The sequence below is a fragment of the Bubalus kerabau genome, chromosome 4 (assembly GCF_029407905.1).
Source record: "Bubalus kerabau isolate K-KA32 ecotype Philippines breed swamp buffalo chromosome 4, PCC_UOA_SB_1v2, whole genome shotgun sequence".
Lineage (NCBI taxonomy): Eukaryota > Metazoa > Chordata > Mammalia > Artiodactyla > Bovidae > Bubalus > Bubalus kerabau.
This window is the reverse complement of record NC_073627.1, coordinates 111,904,635-111,928,341: the sequence shown is the minus strand read 5'-3', so window position 1 is coordinate 111,928,341 and position 23,707 is coordinate 111,904,635. Positions and strand designations below refer to the sequence as shown.

Here is a 23,707-nt window from a genome sequence, read left to right as displayed (position 1 = left end):
ATACAAAGCATCTAGTAAAAATCTGCCTGATTATTGAACCTAAGTATTAGTCATTAGCAAAACAAAATTAAAAGTGAAATATAGCATTCAGTTTCTCACATAAAATATTATATAAATTATAACATCCATTTCTTAAAAACTTTAAAAATATTCATATCCTTGACCAAGCAATTGCATGTTCAAGGAATTATCATGAGTGTCTGTGAATGTTGAGTTGCAAAAATGTACCTGGTGGCATATATTGTTTATAATAGTGAAAACTTGAAAACAATCTCCATATTTAGTTCTAATGAACCCTTTAACAATGGAATATGGTACATCCATTACAAATGATATAGAACAGCTTTACACCAAAGATATTCTGTAGAACGTTAATTTTCCAAATGTTCTAGAAAGATTCCATGATTAAATAGGTTCAATAAGAGATACTCCGGGCAAAGTGACCCAGGTTTCTCTACTGGAGCTCTTTGCCAGCCTTTGGTCTAATCAAACAGCCATTGTTAACGTCTGAGGCTGGGACAGTACAGCATTGCACAAATCTATTTGATTATGGTCAGTTTGCTTTGTTTTCTGGGACATTTTGCAAATTAGATTTTGGGAAATGACACAAAAACATGTTCATGATATATATATTTAGTGCAAAAAGTGGTATGAATAGCATAGTCCTACTTTAACATATAGAATGTAAAGGATATTATACAAAAATGTCACTGTGATTATGTTGATGGGGAGTTTTTATATCCCTTATCTGTATTTTTCTAAAGTTTCTATAAAATTAATATAGGCTACAATTGTAAAAAAGAGAGAAGAGGAAATACCGGAAGTCAATCTAACTACCATTTCTTGGAACAGCAGTGCTAAAGCCGTAGCCCTTGCACTGGGGTTTACCTGCTATATGGTCCGGCTGAATTAAATTAATGATCTGCTGCTGGGCTGCCTGTCTCTACCATGGCAGGCCAATCTGGGGGTCAAATGCTCCAGTCAGTTTGGGTTGATCTGGGGTGGCCTCTGGGACTGTTACGCCAGGAGAGCAGCGAATTCTCGCATTCCCTCCTCTGTGCTCTAATTCAGGCATGCCTGGTTACCCTGGCACCGAAGGTCTGTCTTCCTGAGTTTCATCTCTTCCGAGTACAGCTTCTACTCCTCCGTTCTTCACTATCAACTTAGGTCTTCCCAGGTTGCAATACCACACTGAAAGTTTACTGAAAAAACCAACCCATGTTCAAACCCTACCTGAGGACCAGGTGGAGGCACTTAATCTTTGAGTCTCGCTTTTCCTCAACTATGAAAAGTGTACATGTATATGTAATGCCATAGTATTAGTAACACGTTATTACTTATACACATTGTAATAGTACTGTTGTGAGGAGTAAATCAGGTTTAAACACAGTACTAGGTTTTCAAGAAATATTGGTTCTTTCCATCTCTCGCTCCTAGAGTTAACATGGCTGTCCATTAGTAGTAAGAGCTACCACCTGGTTGCTTTCTCGTGGGTGGGGCCTGTTTTCTTTGCCTTTGTTTATGAAAGAGCTTGAAGTAGGGTGAGCAGGTGTTGTTGATATTGGTGTCAGCAAACTATGGCCCCTGGTCAAATCTGGTCCATAGATCGTTTTTATAGTCCGCAAGTTAAGAATAGCTGCTGCAGTTTTAAATGGTTGAAGAAACCAAAGAGAATTTTATATCAGACACTTGAAAATGATATAAAATTCAAATCTGAGTGTTTGTAAATTTTCACTGGAACACAAGCACTCACTTATTTGCATGTTGCCTATGACTGCTGTCATACAATGTCTGTTGAGTATGCATGACAGAGACTGTACAGCCTACAAAGCCATGTTTACCATCTGATTCTTTGCAGAAAAAAAAACTACTGACCTCTACCCTAGGCTCTTTCTTTCTTTTGTTCTTTTTTAAAAAAGTAATGTTTACTTATTTTGGCTGTGCTGGGTCTTTGCTGCAGCTAGGCTTTCCTCTAGATGTGGTGCTCGGACTTCCTATTGCAGTGGCTTCTCTTCTTGCAGAAGATGGGCTCTAGGGTTCGTGGGCTCGGTAGTTGGGGCTCCTGGGCTCGAGAGCACAGGCTCAGTAGTTGTGGCTCACAGGCTTAGTGCTCCACAGTGGGGTCTTCCCACATCATGGATCAAACCCATGTCTCCTGCATTGGCAAGCGATTTCTTTACCACTGAGCTACCAGGGTCCTTAGGCTGCTTCTTAAGTATTTCTTAAAGACAAGCCTTAAGAGACATCGTGCTCGTTCAGTTCAGTCCAGTCATGTCTGACTCTTTGTGACCCCATGGACTGCAGCACACCAGGCCTCCCTGTCCAGCACCAACTCTCGGAGTTTGCTCAGACTCATGTCCATTGAGTTGGTGATGCCATCCAACCATCTCATCCTCTGTCATCCCCTTCTCTTCCCACCTTCAATCTTTCCCAGCATCAGGGTCTTTTGAAATGAGTCAGCTCTTCGCATCAGGTGGCCAAAGTATTGGAGTTTCAGCCTCAGCATCAGTCCTTCCAATGAATATTCAGGACTGATCTCCTTGAGGATTGACTGGTTGGATCTCCTTGCAGTTCAAGGGACTCTCAAGAGTCTTCTCCAACATCACAGATCAGAAGCATCAATTTTTTGGTGTTTAGCTTTCTTTATAGTCCAACTCTCACATCCATACATGACTACTGGATTGGATTGCATTTATTAATTAATCAAAAGAAATGTCTCTTGAAGGCTTGAGTTTTGAAGTTTCCATGTCCACCCCTTTTCTTGATCTTCATGCAGTATGTGAGAAGTTTGGGTTTGCAGGCCTGGCACAGCTAAGGCTGCATGTCCCTTTCTACATATTCTACCCATCTGTTGGTTAAGAGCCACCAGTTTAGTGGTCAAGACTAGCCTTTAGGGAGTATGTATATAGGTTCAGTTCAGTCACTCAGTCATGTCCGACTCTGTGTGACCCCATGGACTGCAGCATGCCAGGCCTCCCTGTCCATCTCCAACTCCTGGAGTTTACCCAAACTCATGTCCATTGAGTCAGTGAGGCCATCCAACCATCTCATCCTCCGTTGTCCCCTTCTCCTCTCACCTTCAATCTTTCCCAGCATCAAGGTCTTTTCCAATGAGTCAGCTCTTTGCACCAGGTGACCACAAGTATTGGAGTTTCAGTTTCAGCATCAATCCTTCCAAAGAACACCCAGGACTGATCTCCTTTAGGATGTACTGTTTGGATCACCTTGCAGTCCAAGGGACTCTCAAGAGTCTTCTCCAACACCACAGTTCAAAAGCATCAATTCTCTGGTGCTCAGCTTTCTTTATAGTCCAACTCTCACATTCATACATGACTACTGGAAAAATAATAGCCTTGACTAGATGGACCTTTGTTGACAAAGTAATGTCTCTGCTTTTTAATATGCTATCTAGGTTGGTCATAACTTTCCTTCCAAGGAGTAAGGGTCTTTTTATTTCGTGGCTGCAGTCACCATCTGCAGTGATTTTGGAGCCCAAGAAAATTAAGTCTGCCACTGTTTCCCCATCTATTTGCCATGAAATGATGCCATGATCTTTGTTTTCTGAATGTTGAGCTTTAAGCCAACTTTTTCACTCTCCTCTTTCATCAAGAGGCTCTTTAGTTCCTCTTAACTTTCTGCCATAAGGGTGGTGTCATCTGCATATCTGCTGCTGCTGCTAAGTCGCTTCAGTCGTGTCCGACTCTGTGCGACCCCATGGATGGCAGCCCACCAGGCTCCCCCTGTCCCTGGGATTCTTCAGGCAAGAACACTGGAGTGGGTTGCCATTGCCTTCTCCGCTGCATATCTGAGGTTGTTGATATTTCTCCCAGCTATCTTGATTCCAGCTTGTGCTTCTTCCAGTCCAGCATTTCTCATGACGTACTCTGCATATAAGTTAAATAAGCAGGGTGACAATATACAGCCTTGATGTACTCCTTTTCCTATTTGGAACCAGTCTGTAGTTCCATGTCCAGTTCTAACTGTTGCTTCCTGACCTGAATACCGGTTTCTCAAGAGGCAGGTCAGGTGGTCTGGTATTCCCATCTCTTTCAGAATTTTCCACAGTTTATTGTGCTCCACATAGTCAAAGGCTTTGGCATAGTCAATAAAGCAGAAATAGATGTTTTTCTGGAACTCTCTTGCTTTTTCCATGATCCAGCAGATGTTGGCAATTTGATCTCTGGTTCCTCTACTTTCTAAAACCAGCTTGAACATCTGGAAGTTCACAGTTCACATATTGCTGAAGCCTGGCTTGGAGAATTTTGAGTATTACTTTACTAGATGTGAGATGAGTGCAATTGTGCAGTAGTTTGAGCATTCTTTGGCATTGCTTTTCTTTGGGATTGGAATGAAAATTGAACTTTTCCAGTCCTGTGGCCACTACTGACTGTTCCAAATTTGCTGGCATATTGAGTGCAGCACTTTCACAGCATCATCTTTTAGGATTTGAAATAGCTCAACTGGAATTCCATTCTATCACCTCCCCTTGCTTTGTACATAATGATGCTTCCTAAGGCCCACTTGACTTCACATTCCAGGATGTCTGGCTCTAGGTGAGTGATCACACCATCGTGATTATCTGGGTCATGAAGATCTTTTTTGTACAGTTCTTCTTTGTATTCTTGCCACCTCTTCTTAACATCTTCTGCCTCTCTTACGTCCATACTATTTCTGTCCTTTATTGAGCCCATCTTTGCATAAAATGTTCCCCCAGTATCTCTAATTTTCTTGAGATCCCTAGTCTTTCCCATTCTATTGTTATCCTCTATTTCTTTGCACTGATCGCTGAGGAAGGCTTTCTTATCTCTCCTTGCTATTCTTTGGAACTCTGCATTCAGAATGCTTATATCTTTTCTTTTCTCCTTTGCTTTTCACTTCTCTTCTTTTCACAGATGTTTGTAAGGCCTCCTCAGACAGCCATTTTGCCTTTTTGCATTTCTTTTTCTTGGGGATGGTCTTGATCACTGTCTCCTGTACAATGTCATGAACCTCCATCCACAGTTCATTAGGCAATCCGTCTATCAGATCTAGTCCCTTAAATCTATTTCTCACTTCCACTGTATAATCGTAAGGCATTTGATTTAGGTCATACCTGAGTGGTCTAGTGGTTTTTCCTACTTTCTTCAATTTAAGTCTGAATTTGGCAATAAGGAGTTCATGATCTGAGCCACAGTCAGCTCCTGGTCTTGTTTTTGCTGACTGTATAGAGCTTCTTCATCTTTGGCTGCAAAGAATATAATCAATCTGATCTCGGTGTTGACCATCTGGTGATGTACATGTGTAGAGTCTTCTCTTGTGTTGTTGGAAGAGGGTGTTTGCTATGACTAGTGCATTCTCTTAGCAGAACTCCATTAGCCTTTGCCCTCCTCCATTCTGTACCCCAAGGCCAAATTTGCCTGTTACTCCAGGTGTTTCTTGACTTCCTACTTTTGCATTCCAGTCCCCTATAATGAAAAGGACATCTTTTGGGGGTGTTAGTTCTAAAAGATCTTGTAGGTCTTTGTAGAACTGGTCAACTTCAGTTTCTTCAGCATTACTGGTTGGGACATAGACTTGGATTACTGTGATATTGAATGGTTTGCCTTGGAAACGAACAGAGATCATTCTGTCGTTTTTGAGTCTGCATCCAAGTACTGCATTTCAGACTCTTTTGTTGACTATGATGGCTACTCCATTTCTTTGAAGGGGTTGTTGCCCACGGTAGGAAATATAATGGTCATCTGAGTTAAATTCACCCATTCCAGTCCATTTAGGTTCGCCAATTCCTAAAATGTTGATGTTCACTCTTGCCATCTCCTGTTTGATCACTTCCAATTTGTCTTGATTTGTGGACCTAACATTCCAGGTTCCTATGCAATATTGCTCTTTATAGCATCAGACATTGTTTCCATCACCAGTCACATCCACCACTGGGTGGTGTTTTTGCTTTGGCTCCTTCTCTTCATTCTTTCTGGAGTTATTTCTCCACTGATCTCCAGTAGCATATTGGGCACTTACTGACCTGGGGAGTTCATCTTTCAGTGTCCTATCTTTTTGCATTTTCGTACTGTTCATGCTGTTCTCAAGGCAGGAATACTGAAGTAGTTTGCCATTCCCTTCTCCAGCGGACCACATTCTGTCAGAACTCTTTACTATGACCCATCCGTCTTGGGTAGCCCCACATGGCATGGTTCATAGATTCATTGAGTTATGTATATATATATACATCCTAATATAAATATATATATATGATACATGTATGTATATAATGTTCTAACTAATTACTACGGATTTGTTTATCATTGGTTTTAATTGGTAGTTAACATGCAATGCCTTAGAAGACTGTCTTTGTCATTGCCCTCCCCCTTGTTATTTAGTTTATACACAAGCATCTGAGAAGATGCTGCTTCAAAAAGACCCTGTGATCCATTTGTCATTTGAGGATTCCTGTGCAGTGCAGCCCCTGTCACCTTCACGTTTCTCTGTAGGAGAGATGTTCAGATACTAATGGTAAGTATTCTGCTGCATAGTGCAAAGGGCAGTCTCCTAACAGGGACAGTAGGGTATCTTAGGTAGAGCCTTTGCAGATTTTTTTTTCTCCTTCTTTGAGAATGGGTATTTTGGTAGAGACCAATGTAGGAGACGTGGGTTTGATCCCTTGCTTGGGAAGATCCCCTGGAGAAGGAAATGGCAACCCACTCCAATATTCTCGCCTGGAAAACTCCATGGGCAGAGGAGCCTGGCAGGCTATAGTCCATGGGGTTGCAAGGAGTCAGACATGACTTAGCAACTGAACAAAAACAACAAATCTGCAACCTGGCCAGCTCTGGCTGCATAAATTATAGCCGCACTGGGCCTAAGTAATAGGAGGGTGAGTCCAGCATGTTGTCCATTCTGTTTATAGTTCTATGAAAGTAAAAATCTGTTAAATGCAACTAACTCAAAGCAAAACAGTATACATATGAGCAGGATTGAAACGGCCATTGCCTATTTTTGAGTGATAATAAAGCCAAACTGAATTCGATTTGCTTATTCTAAAAGAGACCTTTCTGTTTTCAGACAGGAAAAAACCACACGCAGAGCATGCAGGTTTTCTTCGATGCCAGCTCTCAACAACCATATTTGCCCAGTTTTAGAATATGTTTGCTTTCTGTTAGTCTTTTCTGTTTCTCTAGTTGCAGCGAACGGGGGCTATTCTTCGTGCTGTGCTGGGGCTTCTCATTGTGGTGGCCCCTCTCGTTGTGGAGCGTGGGCTGTAGGCACGTGGGCTTCAGTAGTTGCGGCTTGTGGGCCCTAGAGCATGTAGGCCCCAGTAGCTGTGGCTCACAGACTTAGTGGCTTTGCAGTGTGGGGGATCTTCCCAGACCAGGGATGGAACCCGTGTCTTCTGCATTACCAGGCAGATTTTTTTTTTTTTTTTTAACCACTGAGCCACCAGGGAAACTGCTCTTCTTTGCATTTTTACCAGCTGCAAACCATCAGTGTTTTGCAGAATTTCCTCATTTTCCTAAAACATCAGGATACCAGTCCTTCCTGACTCCCTTCAGCTCCTTGATTTCAGTGTTTGTCTCTACTGGCCTGTTCCCTTTAGTACCCCCCTGCCTAGGTCAGACTTTAACTCTTTTGCATAAAAGTTCTAAATAGACAGGAATATCCCACAGAGGAAGTGCTGAGTTGTCTATAGCTTCTCCAAGCTTTCATTATTTTCTAGGATCAGTTCAGCTGCTCAGTTGTGTCTGACTCTTTGCAGCCCCATGGACTGTGGCACACCAGGCTTCCCTGTCCATCACCAACTCCCGGAGCTTGCTCAAACTCATATCCATTGAGTCAGTAATGCCATCAACTCTAGGATACATTCAGTAATTTTTCTAGGATACATTCATTATATAGTGTTTATGGTCCCCAAGATTCCAGCTAACTTTCCAGCTAACTTTAAGGGAGCCATGGATAAAAGCATTGTAAATGGCTTGTTTATCTTTCTGGGTCAGGATCAGCATCATGCAATGTATTGTTCCTAAGCACCTCTGGCAATGTCTAAAAATGTTTTCTTTTTTTATAGAAATCAAAGTCACTTTTTAAAAGCTTACCATCACTTTCTGAGTTTCTCTGCTGGTCTTAGGAAATCAGCTTTGGGCATCCTAAAAACTAATTTTGTTATCACCACCCATGGAAATGCCAGCTGGGCTCTGAGGAATTTACCTAAATGAGTCAACCTTTATGCATGCTTCAGTTCTGCTTATTTTTATTATCAAATTTTATCATTTATATTTTGTTTTCTCTTCAGAATCCTATGAAGAAATGTCTCAACATTTAAATATTGACTTTTTAAGTGTCCTTCAATTTAAATATCTGAGCTTTTACATGTGTTCCAAAAGACATTTCAGAATGAGGCTGCCTGAAGTTTACTTTTTTGTTGTTCAGTTGCTGGGTCGTGTCTGACTCTTTGCAAGTCCATGGACTGCAGCACACCAGGCTTCTCTGACCTCCATCTCCCGGAGTTTGCTCAAATTCATGTCCATTGAGCTATCTAACCATCTCTTCCTCTGCCTCCCCCTTCTCCTTTTGCCTTCAGTCTTTTCCCAGCATCAGGGTCTTTTCCAGTGAGTCAGTTCTTTGCATCAAGTGGCCAAAGTATTGGGCCTTCAGCCTCAGCATCAGTCCTTCCAACGAATATTCAGGGTTGGTTTCCTTTAGGGTTCACTGGTTTGATCTCCTTGCAGTCCAAGGGATTCTCAAGAGTCTTTTCCAGCATCATAATTCAAAAGCATCAATTACTTTCACCGCTAGACACATCCACAACTGAGTGTCATTTCTGCATTGGCCCAGCTGCTTCATTCTTTCTGGAGCTATTAGTAATTGCCCTCCATTCTTCCCTGGTAGCATATTGGACACCTTTCAATCTGGGAGGGGCTTATCTTCTGGTGTCATATTTTTATTTTTTATTTTTTGCTTTTCATACTTTTCATGTGGTTCTCCAGGCAAGAATACTGAAGTAGGCTGCCATTTCCTTCTCCAGTGGACCACATTTTATCAGAACTCTCCACTATGACCCATCTGTCCTGAGTGGCCCTACACAGCAATGCTCACAGCTTCATGGAGTTACACAAGCCCCTTTGCCACAACAAGGTTATGATCCATGAAAGGGGAAGTTTACTTTAGAAACTGGCATTTATTTAATTTTTCTGGTGCTTCTGTGCTCCCTTGTACCCCCCAAAATACTATTTGAAATCTTAATGGATGATAATGTATACAGAAACACACCTGAAAAAAATAAGCTTGACATATCTGGGGAAATAGACTAGAAAACGTTGCTCATTTGAAAGTCAGAATAAGCTTCTTTTGTCTTCTTGAGATTAGGGGCGTGGTGGATGGGAGGAAGGTAGGGGAGGAGGGCTGAGTAAGCTACAATACAGTTTTGCATGAGAAAATGTTGTACTTAAGAGAAATGAAGTATAAAGTTCAAGTACTATGCTTGTACTCAGATGAGGCAATGTTGATATTAACCATGGAAGGTTGAATCCATTTTTAAAAACAAAGATTTGGGAGCTCACTCTCTGGTCTTCTGAGCACACAGTGTCACAAAACTACAGCTTTCTGTTTACTCTTGTCTTTCCCATGAGGCTGTTAGTTCCTTAACTGTGTAACTTCAGTTCAGTTCAGTTGCTCAGTCGTGTCTGACTCTTTGCGACCCCATGAACCGCAGCACGCCAGGCCTCCCTGTCCATCACCAAACTTAGCTTTATATATATATCATCCCTCCAACCCCATCCTTTGGAGGCTCCCATACCCTGTGTCTCTGAGATACTCTGGCCCAACCAAAACTGAGAAGGAGAAGTAATTTTGTCTGCTGCATTTGCTAAGTTGGACTATATGAGTCTGGCCGTACAAAGGGCCATCTTCCCTGGCTGCATGAAAAAACTGTGGGCAGGAGAAAAAGAGGTAACATATCAAGGCAGGAGAGCTCAGAAGTCAAACAGGAGCCAGCCCCGAGGATACATGAAACCTTGAATACGGCTGAGCCAGCTTCACACTGTACTTCCTGGTTGTGTGTGACTGAATTTCCTGATTTGTCTCAGCTGGTTTAAATTTGACATCTATAGCTTTGTTAACGGAGGTAAACTAAGGCAAGGATGAATTATCAGAAATTGAGTCAGGAATAGCAGAGGAACAGTGATTTGGAAAACACGTGCTCCAGCAAGCTGCAGGCCAATCTACTGAAGGCTGTTTTTATTGGCAGGGAGTGCAAAGAGGAGGATGGCCAACCACCATCCAAGCAGTGAATTCATTGCCTTGAGGATGGAGAGAAATTCTTGGCGGATATTCATTGGTCAGGAGATAAATCTCCGTTCTGTGAATCAAGTATTTATGGGAAACCAATGACCAACCTAGATAGCATATTCAAAAGCAGAGACATTACTTTGCCAACAAAGGTTCGTCTAGTCAAGGCTATGGTTTTTCCTGTGGTCATGTATGAATGTGAGAGTTGGACTGTGAAGAAGGCTGAGCGCCAAAGAATTGATGCTTTTGAACTGTGGTGTTGGAGAAGACTCTTGAGAGTCCCTTGGACTGCAAGGAGATCCAACCAGTCCATTCTGAAGGAGATCAGCCCTGGGATTTCTTTGGAAGGAATGATGCTAAAGCTGAAACTCCAGTACTTTGGCCACCTCATGCGAAGAGTTGACTCATTGGAAAAGACTCTGATGCTGGGAGGGACTGGGGGCAGGAGGAGAAGGGGACAACAGAGGATGAGATGGCTGGATGGCATCACTGACTTGATGGACGTGAATCTGGGTGAACTCCGGGAGTTGGTGATGGACAGGGAGGCCTGGCGTGCTGGGATTCATGGGGTTGCAAAGAGTCGGACACGACTGAACAACTGAACTGAACCGAATCTCCCAGTTCTTCGGAGGGCACATTCATGAGATTCTCTGTTCTCTATTTTTCCAGGTATATTTCACATTTTCTTAGACTGTGATATTTAGCTATCTTTTATAAATCAAATAACATTTCAGTGTTCCATTGACCAGTGGGACTTTTTTTCAGAATGAAAGGAGGTGTGGGACCCAGGTGATAATTTTAATGAACCAAGGAATTCTCCCCAGATGTTTTTGCTCCTCTCAATCTGAAATATTTGAGTTGTTTTAAATTGTTTATACCTATTCTGCTATGTAAGCAATACTTTCATTGTTAAAAATTTTTCATCTTTTAATTCCTAGTAAATTGTCCAAGAGCAAACTGGTAAACAAGCACAGCTTCCTACAGTCAGTTCACAGATAACATCTATTCAATCCTGAGAGATTTGACAAATTAAAAACAATTTAAGTGACCACTTTTTTCTAAAATACTTACTTTTTTTAGATGCCAGGGATGTCACTTTGGCTGTTTGTCAATGAGTGCCACACTTTTTACTGGTGTTTTCATGTTTAAGCAACTGTAATAGGTTTTCTTCAAAATAGATAAACCCCAAACCTGTAATGGGATGATCAATTTTTATGGCATATTCCTAAAAAAAAAAAAAAAATAAGCATCAGAGTGTAAAAGCAACATGTGAGAAGCATTGTGTGTTATTCTCATTAATTTAGTCTGCTAAGAGAAAAGGTCAGAAAGAACCTAAATGTTCATCACACAGCCTCAATTAAATACATTATGACAAATTTAGAAAATGGAGTAAAATTTGCTGTTAAAAAGAATGAGGTAGAACGTATATGTGATATGGGACACTTCTCAGGATAGATGTTGTGAAATAGCATTTTTCATTCATTCAAAAACTATTGAGCACTTTCTAGATGCCAGATAGTGTCTGAGCACTAGGGACACAGAATTTAAGATAGACAAGATCTCTGACATTCTCATGTCCACATTAGGATCACATATTTCTATTTGTGAAGTTTATAAAAGTGTTTCTCTAAGTATATATAAAAGTATAATTTTAAAATATGCTTGGGCTTCCCCGGTGGCTCAGCAGTAAAGAATTTGCCTGCCAATGCAGGAGACACAGGTTCGATATTTGAGGAACAGCTAAGCCTGAGTGCCACAATTATTGAACGTGTGCTCTAAAGAGGCCGGGGACCAAAACTACTGAGCCCATGAGCTGTAACTACTAGAGCCCACGCCTCGAGCCTGTGCTTCACTATAAGAGAAGGAAGCCACCACAATGAGAAGCCCGCCCACTGCAACTAGAGAGCAGCCCCTGCTCTCTGAAACTAGAGAAAAGCCCGTGCAGCAAAAAGACCCAACACAGCCAAAAATAAACAAAATCTTAATTAAAAAATGTGTAATGCTTATGTATGTATATGTACACATATACATGTATATATAAACACTCATTTATATGTGTATATATAAAATGTTTGCTTTACAATCTTCTTGAAGTATACCTAATAAAGTGTTACAGTGATTGCCTCTGGGGAAGGGGAGGGGAGTCTGATGTAAGAGGGAGTCTTCCTTGTCTACCATTTGTGTACCATACATATATATTATCTTTTCATCCAAAATAAATTAGTTTTCACCAAAAGTAAATTACTTTTAAAATAACTTTCCAATAATTACAGCCAGTATTTGTAACTGTCACTAAATATATAATCACTGTTAAGGTAGAAGAGTCATCGCTGGTTGAAAAATTGTGGAACCATGACTAGAAATACTCATTTCCCAATAAATCGGCTTGCTTCTGTATGATGATATCTGGCATTTGATAATACTCAAAGTGAATAAAGAGTGCACTGTAGAAACTGGAGCAAGAAGCAACCCAAATTAAAATCATAAACACAGAAGAAAGGCGAATGTTAATAATAATAAAGAAGTACAAATAAAGAATAGGCAGGAGAGAACTTTTGGTCCACACCAATAAAGCCAAAAAAAAAAAAAAATGAGATACAGTGAGTTCAAGGGAGATTTAGGAGTCAGCATTAGAACAGTGGTCAGGTAGTTGAGCAATTTCTGGTACCAAATATTATAAGATCACAAACTCAGAAAGCAATTTATGAGAGGAAGAAGGACAAGGCTTCCTTCAGTACAAGGTGCTATGGAGCCTCTGCCAGAACAGAATGGACCCTCCACCCCAAATTTGGTTCTGATGTCAAGATTAATGCTGCCTCCATGACACCAAGAGGTATAAAACGTTTATTATTTTTCTAACAAGACTTTCTGGAGAGAGCAGAAGAGGCTCCCAAGTCGATTCAAAATGGCTTGAGAACAAGGAGAGGAGTGGTGTGGGTTTCATCATGGTTAGGGGTGAGGTCAGGGTGAAGCTTCTTACAGTGAGATTTGAACTAATTGCTGGCACCAAGGAGGGAGCGCCTGAGCTCCCCATCAGCTTGCCCAAATGTAGGACACAGGAGTAGGCTTACAAGCATCAGAAGTCAAACATCATCAACCAAGTCAGACTACTGCACAAGGTCCAAAGAATTTAGCATCATTTTCCATTATTCCATTTTCATGTGGAGAAGATGGAATGGGACAGAAAATTCTGAATTTCTACAGCCTTATGTTTTAAGACTGGTAAAAAGGAAGTATGGCTCTGGAGAGAAAAAAGATACCCAATGGACAGTGTGAAAAAGGCATGGGAAAAAATGAGACAATTTGAAATGCCAGGCACTCTCAAACTGACGTAAGGGGTCTATGAATATGCAAGCAAGGTTACTACTATGTCAAAAAGTGGCTACAGAATTTGAAGTTTGAGACAAAGATGGAAACTCATGGGAAAGGTTTTATACTAAAAAATAAAGCACCCTATTCATTTCAGTATTAAATTTGTTAATTTATATCCATTTCGCTTGGTAAATATTTGAGACGATAAAACCATTATAAAATCAAAGCTAGAAAATGTGTCTTGAACAAGATGGAAAACATGCTCTCTCCAGAAGAAGAGTAGGGAGGTCAGAGGTCAGTCAGATACAGAAATTCAGCAAGAAGGCAGTCAGTACACCAGGGCTCAGGCTCTGAAACAAGACAAGGCACATGTGGATCTCGGTCTTGCCACTTATCCCCTGAGTAACTTTGAGTCAATAAGTAACTTGATTTTTTTTTTTTCTTTTTTAAGTCTTAGTTACCTCCTCTGCAAGCTGGACACGATACTAGGACTTATACAGTGGTTGTAAGAATTAAATAAGATAGTATATATAACCTACTGAGCACAGGGTGTGGAGCTCAACCAGTGCTGGTATTAGCATTAATATAAAAAGATTTTGAGAGTACTTGGCAAAAAGTGGAGAGTGAGGGTGGCTCTGTTTTGGAACATACATCATCTCTAATCCCCAGGGCAACACTGCAAGGCGGATACCATTACTATCTCCACTTTACAGATGCTGAAAGAGAAACAAAGGTGTTCTATCACTGCTCCAAGATAGGTACCGGTGCCAGCATCCAAGTACAGGTCTTCATGGCGCCAAAGCCCCCAGGCTGTCCCATACTAAGATGCTTTTCTTTGCTACTCATTAATGGATATGTTTCAAGTGAGACAGAAAAGGAAAAACAATGGCCCTTAGAAAGAATAGAAATGTGAAAGTTTACAAATGTGTATGAGTCAGAAGAATGGAACCAGATTATAAAATACGTTCGAGAGTTTTTTTTTTAAAAAAGGATGGAAAAATAATGGCCATATATATATTGTGTTTTTTTAAAAAAAACTACAATGCTTTTGGAAAATTTCTTGGCTAGGTAATGGAGGAAACTGTATGTAAATATGTAAAATGTTCAGGACAGCTTTTATAATTAAAACCTGTGAGAAAGAGATACGAAATGGCTTTAATAAAATTAAAGGTACTTTACCAATAAGATAGTATTAGAAATGAAGTATCCTTTAAATGCTTCTTGATAAAGTTCTAACTAAAGCAGGTTTTAATGGCTATAATCTTTTAACTGTTTTGTTTTTTTTTTTAAAGGAGAGGTTAGTACACAATAAATGGAAAGAAGGCATTTACCAAAACAGTTCCACTTACCTCATTTCCACATTCTTGTTGTTTTTGTTGATTTGGTTGGTGGCGGGGGAAGGGGGGTGGTCTCTTCAAATGACTTTTCCAAGACAATCTCAAAGGACATCATTGTTATTTGGATATACATACAAAATTTATACCAATAGCAACTAATCTTGGTCCTAGTTTTTAATATGCCTTGCATCTCATAGCTTGCTCCTCACTTTAAATTCCTCAACATTTAGTTTCTAAAGAGCCACCATGTTTGGAATGTGATGAGAATACAACAAGATGAAAACAGTAACTGTGTACTACAATTCCAGAATATTATAAAGGCTGGTCAAATAGCAAAGTCCAAGCAAGAGAACAAGTCTTGGTGTCCTGTCCTGTGGTTCACCTGCTTTTCATGATGCTCCCTGAGTCATAACCCAGCCCTCTCTCCATACTACTCCCCAGCTGCTGCTGCTAAGTCACTTCAGTTGTGTCCGACTCTGTGCAACCCCATAGATGGCAGCCCACCAGGCTCCCCCACCCCTGGGATTCTCCAGGCAAGAACACTGGAGTGGGTTGCCATTTCCTTCTCCAATGCATGAAAGTGAAAAGTTAAAGGGAAGTCGCTCAGTCGCGTCCGACTCTTCACGACCCCATGGACTGCAGCCCACCAGGCACCTCCGTCCATGGGATTTTCCAGGCAAGAGTACTGGAGTGGGGTGCCATCACCTTCTCCACCTCCCCTGTGTTCTTAGACTCAAATCCAACAGAGAACTGTACTCCATGGTAACGCAGGCTCTCTGAAAAGACTTTACATCCATTTGGAAGCTATACCTGAAGCAGGAGGATAGGTAAAGAAGAGAATTTTTCCACCTGACCTCTGTGGATGCTGGAGGCTTCCTGCTTATTTCTATAAAATGAATCCAGATTTATACAGAGTAGTTTTATATTGGGTTGGCCAAAAAGTTTGTTTGGATTTTTCCATAACATCTTACAGAAAAACACAAATGAACTTTTTAACCAATCTAGTATTTCCACATTAGAATATAAAAGTAGAATAGACCTAATCTCCTCAGAGACACAATATAATCAATTTATCAAGCTGGGTATCCTACTTGTTTATGTACTATTTAGTTCAGTTTGGCCGCTCAGTTGTGTCTGACTCTTTGCAACCCCATGGATTATAGCACACCAGGTTTCCCTGTCCATCACTAACTCCTGGAGCTTACTCAAACTCCTGTCCATCAAGTCGGTGATGCCATCCAACCATCTCATCCTCTGTGGTCCCTTTCTCCTCCTGCCCTCAATCTTTCCCAGCATCAGGGTCTTTTCAAATGAGTCAGCTCTTCGCATCAGGGGGCCAAAGTATTGGAGTTTCAGCTTCAGCATCAGTCCTTCCAATGAACACCCAGGACTGATTTGCTTTAGGATGGACTCCAATACTGAAACTCCAATACTCTTGTCACCTGATGTGAAGAGCTGACTCATTTGAAAGACCCTGATGGTGGGAAAGATTGAAGGCAGGAGGAGAAGGGGATGAGAGAGGATGAGATGTTTGGATGGCATCACTGACGGGATAGACATGAGTTTGAGTAGGCTCCAGGAGTTGGTGATGGACAGGGAAGTCTGGCGTGCTGCACTCCATGGGGTTGCAAAGAGTCAGACACGACTGAGCGACTGAACTGAACACGTCAAAGGCTTTTGCATAGTCAATGAAGCATAAGTAGATTATTTTTGGAATTCCCTTGCTTTTTGTGTGATCCAGCGGATGTTGGCAATTTGATTTCTGGTTCCTCTGCCTTTTCTAAATCCAGCTTGTACATCTGGAAGTTCTGGGTTCACGTACTGCTGAAACCTAGCTTGAAGGATTTTGAGCATAATCTTGCTAGCATGTGAAATGAATGCAATTGTATGGTAATTTGAACATTCTTTGGCATTGCCTTTCTTTGGGATTGGAATGAAAATTGACCTTTTCCAGTCCTATGGTCACTGCTGAGTTCTCCAAATTTGCTGGCATATCAAGTGCAGCACTTTAATAGCATCATTGGAAGGACTGATGCTGAAGCTCCAATCCTTTGGCCACCTGATGCGAAAAGCCAACTCACTGCAAAAGACCCTGATGCTAGGAAGAGTTGAGGGCAGGAGGAGAAAGGGGTGACAGGATGAGATGGTTGAATTGCATCACTGACTCAATGGACATGTGTTTGAGCAAACTCTGGGAGATAGTGAAGGACAGGGAAGCCTGCCATGCTGCAGTTCATGGGGTTGCAGAGTCAGAAAGGACTTGGTGACTGAACAACAAAAACAACCATGTTGATTTTAACCATTTCAGTGAGTGTGTAGTTGTATTCAATTATAGTTTAATTCATTTCCCTAATGGCTAATGATGTTGAGCACTTTGTAATATGTTCATTTGTTTGCATATCTTCTTTAATGAGTTTTCTGTTAAAACTTTTTGCTTATTTAAAAAATTATTTTCTAAGACACATGTACCCCAGTGTTCACGGCAGCACTGTTTACAATAGCTGGGACATGGAAGCAACCTAGATGTCCATTGACAGATGAATTGATAAAGAAGCTATGGTACATATATACAATGGAATATTACTCAGCCAGAAAAAGAAACACAGTTAAGTCAGTTCTATAGAATGAGGTGGATGAACCTAGAGCCTATTATACAGAGTGAAGAAAGTCAGAAAGAGAAAGATAAATATCGTATTCTACCACATATATATAGAATCTAGAAAAATGGTACTAAAAACCTATTTGCAGGGCAGCAATGGGGATGCAGACATAGAGAACAGATTTGTGGAGACTAGGGGGAAGGAGAGGGTGGGAAAAATGGGGAAAGTAGCATGAAAACATACATACTACCATATGTAAAATAGCCGGAGGGAATTTGCTATATGACTCAGGCAACTCAAGCCAGGGCTCTGTGATAACCTAGAGGGGTGGGATGGGATGGGAGGTGGGAAGGAGGTTCAGGAGGGAGGGTACATACATATGCCTATGTCTGATTCATGTTGTTGTGTTGCAGAAACCAACACAATATTGTAAAGCAATTATCCTTCAATTAAAAAAGGATTTTTAAAAAATTAGATTAAAAAAAAATTTGAAAGTACTTTATATACTCTGGATATAAGCCCTGTATCAGATGTAGTCCCTGAAATTGTTTTGTAGCAGTTTGTGACTTTTTTTTTCTTTTTTGCAAATATCAGATTTTTTTTTTATTGAAATACAGTTGACTTACAGTGTTGTTAATTTCTGCTGTAAAGCAAAGTGATTCAGCCACATATATATACACATTCTTCTTTATATGATATTCCATTGTGATTTATCACAGATATTGAATACATCAGTTTCCTGTGCAATACAGAAGGACCTTGTTTATCCATTCTATATATTAATATAATAGTTTGCATTTGCTAACCCCAAATTTGCATTCCATCCCTCTCCTACCCCACTCCCCTTGGCAGCCATAAGTCTGCTTTCTATGTCTGTGGGTCTGTTTCTGTTTTGTGGATACGTTCATTTGGGCCATATTTTAGATTCCATGTATAAGTGATATCATGTGGTATTTGTCTTTTTTTAATTTACCTCACATAGTATGATAATATCTAGTTCCATCCATGTTGCTACAAATGGCATTATTTTGTTCTTTTCATGGCTTAGGCAGTATTCCATTGCACATATGTACCACGTCTTCATACATTCGTCTGCTGATGAGTGTTTAGATTGTGTCCATGCGTTGGCTATTGTGAATAGTGCTGCTATGAGCAGAGGGCTTCTCAGGAGGCAGGTCAGGTGGTCTGGTATTACCATCTCTTACAGAATTATCCACAGTTTATTGTGATCCACACAGTCAAAGGCTTTGGCATAGTCAATAAAGCAGAAATAGATGTTTTTCTGGAACTCTCTTGCTTTTTCCATGATCCAGCGGATGTTGGCAATTTGATCTCTGGTTCCTCTGCCTTTTCTAAAACCAGCTTGAACATCTGGAGGTTCACGGTTCACATATTGCTGAAGCCTGGCTTGGAGAATTTTGAGCATTACTTTACTAGCATGTGAGATGAGTGCAATTGTGCGGTAGTTTGAGCATTCTTTGGCATTGCCTTTCTTTGGGATTGGAATGAAAACTGACCTTTTCCAGCCCTGTGACCACTGCTGAGTGTCCCAAATTTGCTGGCATATTGAGTGCAGCACTTTCACAGCATCATCTTTCAGGATTTGAAACAGCTCAACTGGAATTCTGTCACCTCCACTAGCTTTGTTCATAATGATGCTTTCTAAGGCCCACTTGACTTCACATTCCAAACCTATATGCAGGTCAGGAAGCAACAGTTAGAACTGGACATGGAACAACAGACTGGTTCCAAATAGGAAAAGGAGTACGTCAAGGCTGTATATTGTCACCCTGCTTATTTAACTTATTATTTAGCTCTCTGTTCTGTTCCACTGATCCATTTTTGTGCCAATGCTACATTGTTTTGATTACGGTAACTTTGTGGTATTGTCTAAAATCTGACACAGGGTTATGTCTCCTTTTCTGTTCTTTTTTTTTTTTTTCTTCCAGATTTGCTTTGGCAATTCTGGGTCCTTTATAGTTCCTTAGAAAGTTTAGGATTATTTTATTTATGTGAAAAATGTCATGGGTAATTTGACAGGAATGCTTTGGGTAGTATGACCATCTTCACAATATTGACTCTTCCAATCCAAGAGCATGGGCTCTCCATTTTTTCTGAATCGTCTTCAATTTCCTTAGGGTTTCCTTGGTGGCTCAGATGGTAAAGCATCTGCCTGCAATGCAGGAGACCTGGGTTCAATCCCTGGGTCAGGAAAATCCCCTGGAGAAGGTAATGGCAACCCACTCCAGTACTCTTGCCGGGAAAATTCCATGGACAGAGGACCTGGTAGGCTACACAGTCCATTGGGTTGCAAAAAGTCAGACACGACTGAGCGACTTCACTTTCAATTTCCTTTATTAATGTTTTATAGTTGTCAGCATATAAGTCTTCTACCTCCTTGACTACATTCTTCAGCCCAGTGTATCTCAGGTCTGGCTCTTCAGGGCACTGCCATACTGACCCCCAGTGGTTCCACGGCCAGACTTTGGGCCTAACCATGGTTTTGGTTGTTTCTTATCTAAACAACACAAGAGAAGGCTCTACACATGTACATCACCAGATGGCCAACACCGAAATCAGATTGATTATATTCTTTGCAGCTAAAGATGGAGAAGCTCTATATAGTCAGCAAAAAACAAGACCAGGAGCTGACTGTGGCTCAGATCATGAATTCCTTATTGCCAAATTCAGACTTAATTGAAGAAAGTGGGGAAAACCACTAGACCATTCAGTTATTACCTAAATCAAATGCCTTACGATTATACAGTGGAAGTGAGAAATAGATTTAAGGGACTAGATCTGATAGACGGATTGGCTGATGAACTGTGGATGGAGGTTCATGACATTGTACAGGAAACAGGAATCAAGATCATCCCCAAGAAAAAGAAATGCAAAAAGGCAAAATGGCTGTCTGAGGAGGCCTTACAAATAGCTGTGAAAAGAAGAGAAGCAAAAAGCAAAGGAGAAAAGGAAAGATATAAGCATCTGAATGCAGAGTTCCAAAGAATAGCAAGGAGAAATAAGAAAGCCTTCCTCAGTGATCAATGCAAAGAAATAGAGGAAAACAATAGAATGGGAAAGACTAGAGATCTCTTCAAGAAAATTAGACATACCAAGGGAACATTTTATGCAAAGATGGGCTCAATAAAGGACAGAAATAGTATGGATGTAACAGAAGCAGAAGATGTTAAGAAGAGGTGGCAAGAATACAAAGAAGAACTGTACAAAAAAGATCTTCATGACCCAGATAATCACGATGGTGTGATCACTGACCTAGAGCCAGACATCCTGGAATGTGAAGTCAAGTGGGTCTTAGGAAGCATCACTATGAACAAAGCTAGTGGAAGTGATGGAATGGAATTCCAGTTGAGCTATTTCAAATCCTAAAAGATGATGCTGTGAAAGTGCTGCACTCAATATGTCAGCAAATTTGGGACACTCAGCAGTGGCCACAGGACTGGAAAAGGTCAGTTTTCATTCCAATCCCAAAGAAAAGCAATGCCAAAGAATGTTCAAACTACCGCACAATTGCACTCATCTCACATCTAGTAAAGTAATGCTCAAAATTCTCCAAGCCAGGCTTCAGTAATACGTGAACCGTGAACTTCCAGATGTTCAAGCAGGTTTTAGAAAAGGCAGAGGAACCAGAGATCAAATTGCCAACATCCACTGGGTCATTGAAAAAGCAAGAGAGTTCCAGAAAAACATCTATTTCTGCTTTATTGACTATGCCAAAGCCTTTGACTGTATGGATCACAATAAACTATGGAAAATTCTGAAAGAGATGGGACTACCAGACCACCTGACCTGCCTCTTGAGAAACCTGTATGCAGGTCAGGAAGCAACAGTTAGAACTGGACATGGAACAACAGACTGGTTCCAAATAAGAAAAGGAGTACATCAAGGCTGTATATTGTCACCCGACAATATTATTTAACTTACATGCAGAGTACATCATGAGAAACGCTGGGCTGGAAGAAGCACAAGCTGGAATCAAGATAGCTGGGAGAAATATCAATAACTGCAGATATGCAGATGACACCACCCTTATGGCAGAAAGTGAAGAAGATCTAAAGAGCCTCTTGATGAAAGTGAAAGAAGAGAGTGAAAAAATTGGCTCAAAGCTCAACATTCAGAAAACTAAGATCATGGCATCCGGTCCCACCACTTCATGGCAAATAGATGGGGAAACAGTGGAAACAGTGTCAGACTTTATTTTTCTGGGCTCCAAAATCACTGCAGATGGTGATTGCAGCCATGAAATTAAAAGATGCTTACTCCTTGGAAGGAAAGTTATGACCAACAGAGACAGCATATTAAAAAGCAGAGACATTACTTTGCCAACAAAGGTCCGTCTGGTCAAGGCTACAGTTTTTCCAGTGGTCATGTATGGATGTGAGAGTTGGACTGTAAAGAAAGCTGAGCGTCAAAAAATTGATGCTTTTGAACTGTGGTGTTGGAGAAGACTCTTGAGAGTCCCTTGGACTGCAAGGAGATCCAACCAGTCCATCCTAAAGGGGATCGGTCCTGGGTATTCAATGGAAGGACAGATGTTGAAGCTGAAACTCCAATACTTTGGTCACCTGATGCAAAGAGCTGACTCACTGGGAAGACCCTGATGCTGGGAAAGATTGAGGGCAGGAGAAGGGGATGACTGAGGATGAGATGGTTGGATGGCATCAGCGGCTCAATGGACATAGTTTTGGGTGGACTCCGGGAGTTGGTGATGGACAGGAAGACCTGGCGTGCTGCGGTTCACGGGGTTACAAAGAGTCGGACACGACTGAGTGTCTGAACTGTCTGTTAAATGAAATATTATCACATCTATTAGTGAACCTGTCCTACAGAGTGTGATCAAATCACTCAAACTGGTAATGGGCCAGGACTTTATCAGGGTGATAAAACAAGTTGTATGGACAGTTTTGTGGTTGCTTATAATAACACGTTTCTTTCTGTGTTTTTCTGGAAAGATGTATTGTGCAGAGGAGAAGGGTTCGATCCTCTTGGCTGCCCCTTTCCTCATGGCGACCAGGACGTTGCTCAGCTCCTGTCTCTTCCTTTTGTCGCAGATGTGTGTCCCCACCCTTTAGTTGATGAACTTGAGTGCCCACTTGTCCTTGGAGACCTTGAGCAGCTGCATGTCCTGTCGCTCAGAAGGGGTGAAGCCGCACGCCTCCCAGATCATGTCCCATATGAACTTGGTGTGTTCGTTGAGGCGCCCACAGCGGCGGCTGTGCCTCGGCTCACTCACGTTCTCGGTCACCTTGTGGCCCTTGTCAAGGCCCACAGCCATTTGGTAGCACAGAGCCATGGCTGTTGTTCTTCAGTGGCTGCCACAGCGGAAGTTGTAATAACGCTTAACAAATATATGTGCTAGGCAGAATTTGATCTAAGACTTACTTTCATTGTATCCTTTTAAACAAGGTTGTGGGGAAATAGCTAACTCTCATCCATATTAAACTTAGTTTTTTATTGCCAGTAGAATCACTAAGAGCTGTACATGAAATCATTGTCTTGAATCAGCTGGAAATAATTGAATGTATATTTTTAATAGCATGAACATCTTTCCAGTTCCTATAAAACACCTTAAAACACATGTTCTTCTTTCTCCTCTTGGAAGGTCCACAGTGATTATCCAGATTCTTTGTCTTCCTGAAGCCTTTCCAGTCTTCTAGCAGATCCTATCTCCTCTCAGTTCCAATAGTATTAAATTGCATATCACTGCATTTCAAAATTTGTCTTTGTGGTTCACTTCATACCACTTGATAGACTAAATTTCTTAAAAAAAAAAAATTTTTTTTTTTTTTTTACCTTTTTTACCCTTTCACCTATTTATGTTGCCTCCCACACTCTACTACCACTGGAACCATCAATTCAGTCTCTATGAGGTCAGATTTTTGGTTTTTAGTTGTTGTTTTGTTAGATTCATGATTTAAGAGAGATCATGCAGTATTTGTGTTTGTCTGGCATATCTCACTTGGCATAATGCCCTCAAGGTCCATCATGTTATCACAAATGGCAAGATTTCAATCTTTTTTTATAACTGGATAATATTCCATTATATATATATATATATATATATATATATATATATATGTTTTTTTCACCTTTTCTTTATCCATACAACTGTTGCTGGACACTTAGGCTGCTTCCATATTTTAGATATTGGAAATAATGCTGCAGTGCATTTGGGGATACATT

The 23,707-nt window shown here is 40.9% G+C and overlaps 1 protein-coding gene and 1 pseudogene across 2 annotated transcripts in view; one reads left to right on the top strand and one right to left on the bottom strand.

The window, feature by feature from the left end:
• KLF9 (KLF transcription factor 9) overlaps positions 1-12,660 on the top strand; it is a 47,375-nt gene extending 34,715 nt beyond the window's left edge. The window contains exons 4-5 of one of the 2 annotated variants that reach the window (XM_055578290.1): positions 6,357-6,489; positions 10,217-12,660. The gene's annotated coding sequence lies outside the window, so the exon portion shown is untranslated. The remainder of the gene's footprint in view (positions 1-6,356; positions 6,490-10,216) is intronic. The other variant, XM_055578291.1, reaches the window with a different exon arrangement.
• Positions 12,661-19,932: 7,272 nt separating this feature from the next.
• Positions 19,933-22,817, bottom strand: LOC129650944 (60S ribosomal protein L36-like; annotated as a pseudogene).
• Between the last annotated feature and the right edge of the window lie 890 nt (positions 22,818-23,707).